The sequence below is a fragment of the Mycteria americana genome, chromosome 4, assembly GCF_035582795.1.
Source record: "Mycteria americana isolate JAX WOST 10 ecotype Jacksonville Zoo and Gardens chromosome 4, USCA_MyAme_1.0, whole genome shotgun sequence".
Classification (NCBI taxonomy): domain Eukaryota; kingdom Metazoa; phylum Chordata; class Aves; order Ciconiiformes; family Ciconiidae; genus Mycteria; species Mycteria americana.
The window spans coordinates 72,357,172-72,369,025 of record NC_134368.1 but is presented as its reverse complement, the minus strand read 5'-3'; the positions used below and the strand labels follow the sequence as shown (position 1 = coordinate 72,369,025).

General features: G+C 39.0%; 1 long non-coding RNA gene across 8 annotated transcripts in view; it reads left to right on the top strand.

The window, feature by feature from the left end:
* LOC142409395 (uncharacterized) overlaps positions 1–11,854 on the top strand; it is a 41,249-nt gene that overhangs the window by 9,935 nt on the left and 19,460 nt on the right. For 4 of the 8 annotated variants that reach the window (XR_012775598.1, XR_012775599.1, XR_012775600.1 and 1 more), the window contains exon 4: positions 9,068–9,143. This is a non-coding gene — a long non-coding RNA (uncharacterized LOC142409395). Of the gene's footprint in view, positions 1–9,067; positions 9,144–10,213; positions 10,338–11,561; positions 11,691–11,854 lie in introns of all 8 variants that reach the window. The other 4 variants (XR_012775604.1, XR_012775602.1, XR_012775605.1 and 1 more) reach the window with 4 other exon arrangements.

Genomic DNA, 11,854 nt, shown 5'->3' with positions numbered 1-11,854 from the left:
TTGCTAGATGGCTGTAGGAATACATTAGATATTAAATCACCTGAGGAAAATAACCACATTTTTTAGGCTGTGTGAGAGTGGGAATAAAAAGTGAATTATGGAAAATGAATTTATCTGGAGATCACTGAAAATTTGAAGAACTCATCTTTTCACAGTTCCTGGGGAAATATATTACTATTTTTAAAAACAGCCTTTAAGATTTGTATTTGCTGCTGGTATGGCTGCCTTATACCAATATGAGCAGTGTATTTTATATAAGTAAGCCTGACAAGTTCCATTATTACATTGTCATTTTTCTTTCTACTGAAGAAAAGCAGACATAACATTACTCAAATTTAATATGAATCAACTATCTTCTTTTTGATGGTAGGCTAGTCTGTATTGGCAATGCTCAGGAAACTTACCTGGTGAGTGGAACAAGGCAGAGAATTGAAGCTACATTAGCTCAAAAGTTTCTGAAGTATTTAGCTGGAGAAGTCTGCCCTCTGATATACGACTTCTCTGCATGTAAATTGTGAACTTATTTTTTAAGTGGTCTGATCAGTAGTGTGTGTAAATAAACATGAGCCTGCAGATGGCTCATGTTTGTTCAAAACAAGTATAGTTTGGTTATTCAGTCTTTGGAATTATTCAAGCAGACTAAGTGACTGCACACCCAAGTCAAATGCTGTGGTTGCTCTTCCATGAGTAGACAACCCAAATTTGGGGGCTAAAAGCAGATGTACCTTGCAATTAAGAAAAAACAAGGTTTTCTTGCTCATTGGGCCCTAAATCAGAGTTCTCTGAGCATCACTATGCATAAAATGGTACTCAGAAGGAAAGTACCTAAAAAAAGAAAACAAGGGAGGACCAGAGCAGTCTTGTGATGTAATTTGGAAAAGGCAAAAAAGGAGGAATTCTATCCAAAATTCCACTGTGTGGGCGGGTATGCACTTCTCAAAAAATGCACTTCTCAAACCCTTTGTAGTTAAGAGTTGTCCTTGTGTTTCTAGGGCAGAAATAATAATTTTTAAAAAACCTGTAGGGAGGTCTTAATAATTTAAAAAATACCATATACATGAGCCATCAATAAATCAGCAGTCATTTGAGTTACACACATTAACTTCCTCTTGACCCACTCCAATCCAGAGCAGGGGTTTTCTGTTATATCACTGCACCTGCAGTCCTCTTTTCTGGTGTAAATTGACATGGTACAGGAGACCTCACTGGAGATAGCTGACTCACAATAGATATCCTACATGCAGTGACAATGTGATCTGCTTTTGGAACTTAAACACTTAAGAAAACAAACTTACCCCTTGCAGTAGCACATGGTAGTTTCCTGTCTTGCCTGTCTGATGCTATCCTGCAGTTAGACTCTGTCCTAACAGTCCTATATACATGCTCCTTTCTTGCAGCTTTCCTAAGAATTTCCAGATTCGGGGAGGTTAGAATTCTGTGGCACGACCACACTCTTGCTCCAGGAGTGGGGATGAGATTACTTCATTCTCGGTTGCCTTCTTAGCCATTTCTATGCCCAACTAAAACTTGCTGCTCATGTGTTTGTAATTATCTGCAGACTCGGTTCACCCTTTGACTTGAAACATCCTGTATATTTCCACCCACTGGCTCATCTCTTTCTATCTCTCCTGTCCCACTCTAGCTGGGAGTTGCTTTCACCAACGGTGCAGCATCCACTTTATTTTATAGCTAGAAAATCTCATTTTAAAGCAGTTTTTGTTTTAAGTGTGTTAGTCTACTCCAATGCCAGTACCATTCATCTGTCTTCCAAACTAATACTTCCAAATGTTCAAGTATGGTATGAAGCATAGCAAGCGTAACACGAGTTATTCTGCAGTGTGTTTTTTCTCTGAAGGGAGATGTTGCAAGTAAGATCATTTACTGATATTGCCATAAATACACTGAAGTCAATGGAGCTGCACTGATTAACTATGCCTGCTAAAGCTCAGAGTAAAGTCCTTGTTACCATTCGTTGTGTAATTATTACCCAAGAAGGGGTCCAGAGGATATTTTTTAATGACACTGCTGGATTGCTTTCTATTACAGAATACTAGCAAAACAGTAATCCAAAAGCAGGTATTTTAGTGTACTGCCCACTTGTAACTGGCTTAACACTGTAGATACTCTTTTCTGTCTCAGAAACACACTTCACTGCAAACCACAGACTGTTCCACAGACACTTTAAGTCAAGTGACTTAAATGTTCAAGAAAACAAATCTGAAACTCAGCTGATTTTGTTAATGTTATCTTGGCAATGCTGCAGAACTGAAATGTATTGCTTACACAAGGGACTGCGATCTGATGCGCATCTGTTCTGCTCTGAAAGAAACAAAGCAGCTCCCTTTTCACCCTGGACATCTTTTCTTTCACTGTTAAAGCAAATAATGAACAAAATCAGATAGTCTAAGAAATGCACTTGCAATTAGCATGCTACTTAATCTTTCAGTTTAATATTTTGCCATGTGCATGCTTGGATGTTAAGCTTGTTTTATATTTCATATAATATGCTTCAAGTACTTGCAGCAGAGCGACACCTTCTTGGCACAGCTGGCACACCATTAGCATGGATGCTGTGACCAAAACCTCTGTCTCCTTCAAAACACCAGAACTGACAGCTTTCTGGAATAGCATGTTTCTCCCCAAAATCTGTGGTCCTGTAATGCTATTTAAATAAACAGATAAGCGTGACTGAAACTTTAGAATTATTTATACAAAAGATTGTATATATGTATTTTCTCTGTACCATCTTTTACTTTTTTTGTATTTAAATTTACCTTCAGTCTCTTGCTATCTCCTGCACACTTTCGCATTCATAGATGAGTTAAACAATAACAAGTATCTTACCTCTGTTTCTCCATTCTGTAGGAATGCAAGCTATCTTTTTATAATTGATAATGAATTAATATCTGGCTTCACAGATTCTTAATACAGGGAGACCCAGGCAAATTTTAATTCAGACTGTGTGCAGGATAATAAAAAATTTGCATCATCAGCATAACAAAAGTTCCTTAATGGACATCTTAGTGTCATTATTTGCGACATCTTTGACAATCTCTTATTTCTGATAAAAACAGGTGGGGAAGAGGGAGGTGATTGGTTTTCTGCATATGATTTTGAGTCCTGGGAAGTTCATCTCTGAACATAGGAAACTGAATTTGCAACTTGTTAAAGGTATGCTCACAGGTGGCCAGTCCTGATTTGTAGGACTTCTACTAAGACAAGTGAGGAATCACAGGGTGCTATGGATAACAAAAGAGCTGTAGCATTTATACAAATGGCCAACCTCAATGTATGGCAGCACTCATAAGACAGTAGCACATGAAACAGGAGCACACTATAGATAACAAAATGGACATCCTGACAGCCTAAAAAAAAATATATATATATACTGTTAGTTATTAAAACAATAGAATACACTGTGGTTGTGCAGTTTGTGCCAATGGATCTGTCCTTGACTAAAAAAAAGATGTAAATAATTTTATAAAAATCTGATGTCAATATAGAATGAGTTTCAGATTTCCCTCCATAAAACCTGACTTAATTTTTATGGATTGGAAGAAATATCCTGGTGGTGGTGAAACTTCGGAACACTGTTGGAAATGTTAGACATTTCATTTATGTCTACTATCCTAACCAAAATTGTAAGATAACAAATGGCCAAGATAAAACATGAAAAGCCCTTCACTTTTTTTTTTTTTTTAAATCAGAGTACCTTCCTATTTCCATGCTATTCAATCTCTCGTTGAATAAAGGTTACAGCTTTGTCTAAAAAGTATTTGTGAACGATGTCTGGAGGAAAAACAAGGTTTTTCCTCAGTGCTGTGTTTGTAAATGGATTTGAATTGTTAGCGAAACAGTTGTAATCAAAGCACTAAAGTAAGCATAGCTAACATTTTATACCATTCCTGAATACCAAAGTATTAGAAAAAAAATGAACCAGAATTAACACTGGCATTAAATTGTTTCCTAGTTCAGTATATTATTCAATCTTTAATTCTTTTGTCAAGGAAGTGGCTGAAAATATTATGTCATGTCAAATGTTTACCACTAGAAGCCAGAGTATTACCACAATACAGAAACTAACTACATCCAGTATCTCTAAATTGCAAGGCAAAGGTTTCTTATTTGTTCCGCTGTTCTTGAGAGGGCAATTGCCAAACATGGCTGCACTGCATTTGATAATAATAATACCCTTGAAAAGCAGGGTTTGAGAGGTGAAAATGTATGAAACAGTCCACACTATGGTTCTGATTTCAAAGACTTGCTTTTATTTTCATCACATACACATAGTAGTTATTCATACAGAGAAACTTTAAAATCTTGAGCATCTTTTTGGTTCTTCCTTCTAAAAAAATATAATTAGTTCAGGATAGGAGACATAGGTAAGTCATTTCCTGAAATTATTATACTTTTCTGAAAAGTCTGGTGGTGTTTGGAGTTGAAATTCAGGGAGCAGAGAAGAGGATGGGGCTGTCAGACTCTTCACTGCCCTGCTGTAGAGAAACTGTGCATTTAACTCCTTCTCACACCAGAACAAAATCAGTCACAATCAGTACAAAAGAAAAATGAGCTAAAACTGCTTGAGTTGCTACTTATTTAGTTATTTTACAGAAAATAATTACATTTAGTCTCAGCAGTTAAACAGTTTCTTTCTCTGCCTCCATCTGTATGTAAGGTTTGACCTTGATTCTGACCTCCTTGTTCAGCCAAATCTCTTAGTGAAGGAGGAGTTTTTGCCTGAATGAGGGATACAGCCTTGGACCTGTGTGAGCGTTGTTAGTAAAGGAGAATGGACGCGTGGGGTCTGCAGTGCAGGAATGACTGCAGCAAGTACCTGAGTGTCCCTTTCTCATTGAGGTTTTAACTCTACGCTGCTGTGGCATCCATGACTGAGATGAGGAGGAGACTGTAATGCATCACACTAGTAAACTCTGCTCCTAGAACATTTTTGTCCTGGGAGCGGAGGTCAAGATTTTATGACAAGAACATGGAGGGAAAGGGTTAAACTTTAAAGGGTACTTTAAACAATAAAAGTACACCACCCATACTTTTATCACCATCATGTTAGTTCTTTTAATTGCTATTTTAAGTCCTGCTGAGTTGAAGAATAGTAATTTTCTTTCCCAGCCTTAGGAGTTGCCTGCCTTAGTCTTTTAAGTTTGAAACTATCTGAATGGGTAGGTCAGAGCCATATGAGTTAGTTAGAAGAGGCCTCCCACGGGCAAACCAAAGACTAGTTCTTAGTCTGTGTGACAATAAACACTCCAGTTCACATTACTGAACCTCAGGGTAAACATCATGCGCCAAATTAAGCAAAACCTACAAGTTGAATTATTTGGCATCAAAGGCCACAACCCCCAAACCAGCAATTGCTCTCAGAACACCGTGCAGAAACAGAGAAGTCCTTCTAGCGTGGACAGGAATGATGGGAAGTCCACTGCTTCTCTGCACTGCAAAACCAGCATGCCTGTATTCACGCGGTGAGACAACGTGCTGACCATCCCCAGCTCTCCATTCATCCCTACCCTGATGTGCATGTGTGGGGGGGTGTTTCAGGGGTAATCTTACACAAGGTTACAAAAGCCTGATGCTCCAACAGCACATGTGGTATTGAACCAACTTCTGACCTGGGCTGAAGGTGAAGTTCTGATTTGGTATTATTTAAAACCATTTGCCTACAGAGAGACTGTTTCCAAGTAGCAGGTATTGCTTTGTTCTATTGTGCTCATTAAACTTGGAATTTCCTAAGAGAGTGATGACTGTAACCAGCACGGCTGTCAAGTGTTCATTCATCAGTTCAAAATGCTGAACACAGCGCCAACAATCGAATTGCTTCAACCAGCTGCTCAGCAGTCCAGTAGCGTATCAGTTCATTAGTGTTGGCACAGCTTGGCTGAAACGATTGTCCCACATTCTTAACAACCTGCTTTATTTTCTTCCAACATAAAAACTCCTAAAAACACCCAATGCATTCTCACATAAAGACTTGAGTAATTGCAAAAAAAGCCACTATGGTAGATTAATTTGTTACTGAGACAACTATATTCCTCAGTAGTTAAAAGAATGAAAGGAAGAGAACATAAAATATCCTCTGCGTTGCAGTGACCTGGGGGCAAGTCTATGGCCATATTTCAGTGTTGTGTTGTAACAAAAAAAAGAGGCTATTGTGCCAAAATGTTTCCAGGGATATTTCCCCAAAACACCACACTAATTTAAATCAACTGCTGCCTATATACAATGTCATTTACTTTCCTAACTAGCCTTTAAACATATTAAGCATTGTGATATGACTTACACACAGCACACATAGTAGGTAATTCATACTTGAAGAAACAAAACACCTGATAGAAACTCATTGCCTGAGACAGGCCTTACTGGATTCTGTTTTACAAAAAATTTGGTAAGGAAATATTTTCTATTTAGCTTGGTGAATTAACTGCAATTTTTCTATTAGTTGCTATGCTGTTATTGCTCTGACTGCTCTTCCACTTAATGCTCTTTCTTGAAGAAAAAAAAATTCTCTTTTGTGCACTTACTATATTATGTAGCTATTCCCTGCATATTAACTGTACATCACCTATACCATCAAATCAATGAAAATATTAACTTCCTGCATGCACTTCACTATGAAGTGCAAAGTCATTAGCTCCTCACAGCAAGATTGCAATGTTGATGCAGTAACATTTTTTTCTTTACTTGTAATACACTTCTTACAGGCAATGTAGCAGGAATTTGGATGTAATCATCATTTTAAGCGGCTTCTCTGACATGGTGAAATGAGAGATGTGATAATTACTGAATGCTGTTATCTTTAAGAGAGCTCATTTCCTGACCTGATGGAGTAGCCCCTAATAAATAAATGCACTAGAGCTTAAAAATAGAAGATACAAACTGTATCACTTGGCAAGATGCATGTTTTCTAAAATGTTATAATGTTTAAATCTGTGTGGGAGCATCAGGTTCAACTGTATAGATCTAAAGGAAAGTTTAGCCTCAAGCAGTATTACTCACAGTAGTCGTGTGATTTCTTTCAACTTCAGTCTGCCACTCCTGACTGGTTCCACTGCTAAAGAAGTTGTTATAGAGATAAGGACTAATTAATATTATGACAAAGTTATCTCCATAGTTTAGTGGTACTGGTGAGACCCCACCTGGAGTACTGCATCCAGCTCTGAAGTCCTCAGCACAGGAAAGACATGGACCTGTTGGAGCGGGTCCAGAGGAGCGCCACAAAAACGATCAGAGGGATGGAAGACCTCTCCTGTGAGGAAAGGCTGAGAGAGTTGGGATTTTTCAGCCTGGAGAAGAGAAGGCTCCGGGGAGACCTTATTGTGGCCTTTCAGTACTTAAAGGGGGCTTATAAGAAAAGACGGGGACAAACTTTTTAGTAGGGCCTATTCAAATAGGACAAGGGGTAATGGTTTTAAACTAAAAGAGGGTAGATTCAGACTAGATATAATGAAGAAATTTCTTACGATGAGGGTGGTGAAACACTGGAACAGGTTGCCCAGAGAGGCAGTAGATGCCCCATCCCTGGAAACATTCAAGGTCAGATTGGACAGGGCTCTGAGCAACCTGATCTAGTTGAAGATGTCCCTGCTCATTGCAGGGGGGTTGCAGGTCCCTTCCAACCCACACTATTCTATCATTCTATAATTGTTCCTTGATAATAAGGCAGATGTTACTACATTACACACCACACTGGACATAAGACTTGTCAGTCTCCAAAGCAAGAAACACAGAAAACGGAGTCAATGACGGATTCAGATACCATGGCAATCTTTTTTTTTAGGAAACAGTTACCACTACAGATGTGTAATTACTTTTTCTCCAGTTTCACTACATCCCCTTCTTTTTTTAATCTATAGTACCTCAGTAAGTATAGGTGGAATGGCTGGATAGAGCCCATATACTATCAGGGCAGAGTCCACTGAAGAGGAGTCCTCAGAGAACAGGAAACAGAGATTGGCAACATCTTCCTGCTTGGGAATTGCTTTGTGTTAAATATAGTAATTTAACCAGAAAAAAGTTCTGCGTAGATTCCAAAAGGTACTGTGGTAAGTCAGAAAGCTCCATCTTGTTTTTAATATTACCAGAAATTGAAGGAAGGCATATTTAAGGTATGGTTCAGAGAATGCCTTTCTGTTAAAGTGGACATAAAAAGAGAAAAAGAAAACAAATAGAGCAGATTTGCAGAGAAAAGAACTTAACACAAAGCAATTTCCCAGCATGATAGTGTTGTCCAATTGTACTGCTGGCTGAGCTATCTAAAGGGAAGAGAAATCTGCTTACGTAGCATGTCTATTTGGACATATCTTTGTATGCTCTCTTGGAAGAAGTTTTCACTATGTAATTTCAAGTCGGACACAGACCAGACAGTTGAAAATTCATAAAAGGTAATTGCCTAAATTCTTTGTGGCCTTCTACTTCCAGGACTCCAAATAGTTTTGAAGAGATTGATGGTGGCCAAGTCTACCCACACCTCCAATCAGTTTAGCACCACCGTCATCTACTCCTCAATTCTGCTCATTTGACCATCTTTCTTGTCATCCCCTGCGCAACAGGGAGTGATTTACACACATTCATACACAAAATTTATTGGAAATCAAAGAAAAATTAACGAAAACTTACTGAAAATGTAGAATTATGCTTTGTCCAAGAAACGCTCCAGACCATCAAGTACACGATGAACTGTCCAGGGTCAGTCTGGCTGGAGAAGAAATGCAACAAGCAGATGATTTACAGGCTGAAGAGTTCACGCAATTTTGCTCTTGCTGGAGCCAGCAGCACATTTTTGCCTTTAGGTGGCACTCTTCACCTGTATCGTGCGTCTTTGCTGAAGGGAGCTGTGTCTGTACAGCTCTGCAATACCATATTCAGAGGAGTAAGATGAGCGCAACATTAACCTGAGATAAGGGATCTGATCTAACACAGCAGAAGCTGGAATAACCATGGTTGCCTTCCTCCATCAGCTTTAAAAAAACTCTTTACATTGCACACTCTGATTTTTTAATTTTTTTTTTCCTCCCCCGTTACTGGATGGTCCCATGAACTGGTTGCAACACAGTGCAAATTTGATGTGGAATCACAGTCCCTCTGGATTCGGTGTTACATAACAGTGGCAGTGAATTTCTGCAGTACATGTAAGTGCTTACCTTTGTGTCTGTGCTAACTGCTTAAAAACTCAATGCTAAAACTGATGGACAGCTTGGTTATGCTGTCAATTTGCTCATTATAGTAATTATGGACAAAAAGGGAAATTAAAACTTCCTTCATATATTCAAAAATCACATGATGCTGTTGGCAAATGAATTACTTTAGCAATACATGCTGTAATTTTATTTCCGTGTCCACTAACTCTGTCTTGTGCTTGTGACAAAACGGAGTCAGAAAGCTGAAATTGATGAGTACAACTGTGCTGAAACCTGGCCAGCATTCTCCCACTGACCCATGTGCAGTCAGCAGCATGGTATTGTGTTGCAGTGTTGTTCAAGGAGATAATACTTTTCTAATTCTGGTGAAAAAAAGATGAGAGGTCTGCACGTTGCCAAAAATTAGTGTTTTCCTTTATGCAGAGAATCACAATAATCCTTCAACTAACTGATGTTTCAGAAAGACATATGCTAAAAATCTCAGAGGACTCCTGCTGTGAGAACACAGCTGTACATTCTGATCTGTTACATGGCATTAGGCTTTTGAAGAAGAATTTGGACAATGTTCTGGCTCTGGCTCTTGGAACTCTGAAATTCAGTGGTATTCAGACATGAGGTTTGATTCCTGGAGTATTTCTCGTAAAGTTAATTAATTTTAAAACCAGAGCTTCATCCTTCAGTCCACTCAGTTTCGTGCTGGGCCCTAGAGTACTTCCAATTTTACCAAAGAGAGCTCTTGTACATACTCTGAATTTATCTGTGTTCAAACCCTGTTAATTCTGGATTGAGACATTAAGAAATAGTCCCCATTCTCCCCTGAACACCTACATCCGCAAGTCTTTCCCTGAAAGGCAGACTGCTGTCTGGAAAACAGGTGTGGGTGGGCACATTTAACAGCACTCTGTGGTGACGTACCTCCAGGACTTTTTACTTTTGCTATTCAAGGTAATTACTTAGGGTAATTATTAATATAAAAAAGGAAACCAAGAAGTGGACATTTATTCTAGCTGTGATTTAGCATTCTGATGCGAACACTTAAAACATATCCTTTCCCTTCTAAGATGATGCAACTGAACTGAAAAGGTAAGACTACTCCAAGAGCAGGAATATCATCTAGAGAATGCTGAGGACAAATCCAGCAAAGCATGGGCATAAACATATCTTCCAAGACAAAAAAGTCCAGAGGTAATCTTTCTGAACATTTGTTGATGACAAATCAAGACTTAAAGACGTTTTCATAGTATCTGCCATCAACTTCTTAATCGCTAACACAGCTTAATCTTGTAACATCAGACACGTCTTTACCTAGCTAGGGTTTACCTAGCTTTACCACGTCTTTACCTAGCAGGAAGGGGTCATTGTACAGATTTTTACCTCATCCACACATTAAACCATTAATTGTTCTGGAAAATGGAAGGGGTATTTTGTTGCAACAAGTACTTCTTTGTAATTTCTGCCTCATGAGTTTGTAAGAATCAAAGACAATTCCCCTTATTCTCCAACGTTAGATGTGAAGTAGAGGTGGGAATAATTTCACCCATTTCAAATTTAGCCTAGAGAAATGTTAAATGCGCCCATTGTTAGTTCCAGGCCTATGATGCAAGAAAAGCTAAAATCTTCCAGACAGCAACAGTCAGCCACTCCCCGTAATGGGACTTACTTAACAAAAGCTCCAGTCCATCCATTAAATAGACATATTCAGAAAGAGAGCTATTTTCTCCACCACCCTAATTACTATTACATATATAAGTGCTCCTGGAATGTAGACAGAACATCATACGGAAACATCAGGAGAAAAACAACACTTACTCCTTCCCAGCAGTCGATTTCAAAATAAGACAAATACATTAGGAAATCAGTATTAATTTAACCAGCTAAATTTCGTCCATGGCTCCTTACACTATACCAATAATGATGTTTTCTTGGAGGCACAGCAGATTTGCAATTCAGGCTCCAAGCTATACCATTAACAGAGGGTTTGGGAGAGCATGTTGAAAAGCAAGATAATCTGGGTCTTTATCTGTATGTACTTGAACAGAGTCCTAGTCACAGGGCAGTGAATGGGGCCTGCGGAATTGTTGCTTTCTAAGCATCAGCACACACACAGAAACAGAGCCAAAACTGAACGGCCTCCAGCAGAGGGTTCCACAGGAGAAGCAAAACTTCAACTCTGCCATCGAACTGGAAAGTGACTCCCACATGCAGATCACAACAGCCATACACACTGTTAAGGGGACTGTGAACTGGACTCAGTGCATTTAAATGGGCCTCATAACACCATAGTGAATGTGCATCAGTTTGAGCACGAAGGTTGTTCACTGACCTTCATCCCATTCGTTTGCCTGGAGAGGGAGGGGGAGTTTTGCAGAGGTGCTTTGATCTCCTTCCTTCAACTCTGCTTCAACACAGGTGATTCCATTGATTTGCTACAGCTCATCAGCGTGCAACACATACTCCCTCTTACCAAACAAGAGATGTTTAGGCCATCACACAAGCTGACTGAAGAAAAATTCCAAGGCTGGTCTGTTGCTACAAAAGGTAATTCCATTGAATACCAAGGAGCATTATTGGAGATAGATCTGTCCTGTTCAAATACAACTTCAGATTTTCTGGAATTTAGGACTCGGGGTTATTTGAAGCTAAATCACAGTTACAGCTTCAGATCTGGATTCAATGATGTGTAAATCACTGAAATATAGTCA